Raw genomic sequence first — 1,579 nt, forward strand, 5'->3', positions numbered from 1 at the left:
CATATGTCATACCCATGAAATATCAAGAACCAAAAATATCCCTTCCTGGTCACAATTATCTTGCATTTTGTATTTGCATTCATAACACTTAGCCCATTTGCTAGCACATAATGAGGGTTTAATAAATGCCACCATTCATTCAGTGGACAATGATTAAGCAAACTGCAAAAAATTAAAGCACATATTCTTTTTTTCCTGCTAAAAATCAGTAAACACAAAAGTGGCCAATACGATCAGTCAACATCATAGATGCAAGGTAATTTTGCTTAACCATTTGAGGGGGAAATGTAGGATATATACACTATATATATATATATGTATATATATATGTATATATATGAATAGATAGATAGATACACAGATATATATATATATATATATATATATACATATATATATACATACATGTTTGTTAAGAAATAGATTACACACTTTGGCAGCACATATGCTAAAATTGGTATGATACAGAGAAGATTAGCATGGCCCCTGTGCAAGGTTCACATACAGATTTGTGAACTAGATCTATCAAAACAAAATGTCACTGAAATAAAATGAGAAAAACAGAAAAATAGGTCAAAATTTTTATTAAACCCTTTAAAGCTGTAAAACTATTTGTTTCTCAATGTCTCCAACTGAATGCTGTCAATCACAAAATGAAATTAAATTTTTCTATAGTCTTTTCAGTAAAAAAAAAAAAATTCTTCCTGAAATTGACCCTTCTATGATGCTCTGTGACTCTGATGCTTCTGGCTATGATTTGCACCAATTTTCACAAGTCTGGTTTCTGGGTAGGCAGAGAACTTCTAATCCTTTCTTCTAAATTAAATCCTCAAATGGAGAAGCACAAAGGAGTTATCTGAGCAGCAATATAGTGAGGTGGGCTAAGTGGTGAGCTTAAAATCAGAAAGACCTTGGTTGACATTCTAGGATTTCACCCAAGGTCTTTCTGATTTTAATCTCTCCTCTCCTCAAAAAGCTTTCTAAAACTTAGTGCGTTAATGTATTCAAATACCAGCAAGTCTGGTATTATGCTAAATTTGAAATCAGCAACAAAGTTCAAATCCCAAATTTGCTATTCACTTACCTATGTGACTCTGAGCAAGTCACTTAAATATCTCTGAGCCTCAGTTTCCTCATCTGTTAAAATAAGTGTATCAGACTAAATGGCTTCTGTATTCCCTTACAGCTCTAAATCTTTGATCCACTGATGCTAATCTTTCATCATAGCTTCCATTTTTTTCCAGTCAATCTGAAGAGTTTTCTTTATCTTTCTTTTTTGTATTCCTTCAATTGTCTAAAACTGTAGACTCAAACAATATTATACTTTGCCTGCTTTGTGGTAGCACTGTAGAGAACTGGTTATACAATGATTAGAAAGTTTTTCTTATTCATGATCTTTGCTGACAAGTTTCTTCACAATGCAACAGCTATCATGAAGTGAAAATTAAGATTCCTTATTTTCAGAAGTCAAGGAGAACTATGGAGTTATGGCTTTGTTCAAATATCAAAAATATTTTAATTTCCTTTAGAATTATCTATTTTCTATCCTTTATTCAATAGAATTATTAATTTTTTATAA

The 1,579-nt window shown here is 31.5% G+C and overlaps 1 pseudogene; it reads left to right on the top strand.

Moving 5' to 3' along the window:
• The first annotated feature begins 428 nt into the window (after positions 1-428).
• On the top strand, positions 429-526 carry LOC141490282 (U6 spliceosomal RNA; annotated as a pseudogene).
• The last annotated feature ends 1,053 nt before the right edge of the window (positions 527-1,579 follow it).

This window comes from Macrotis lagotis, chromosome 5 (genome assembly GCF_037893015.1).
Source record: "Macrotis lagotis isolate mMagLag1 chromosome 5, bilby.v1.9.chrom.fasta, whole genome shotgun sequence".
In the NCBI taxonomy this organism is placed as follows: Eukaryota; Metazoa; Chordata; class Mammalia; order Peramelemorphia; family Peramelidae; genus Macrotis; species Macrotis lagotis.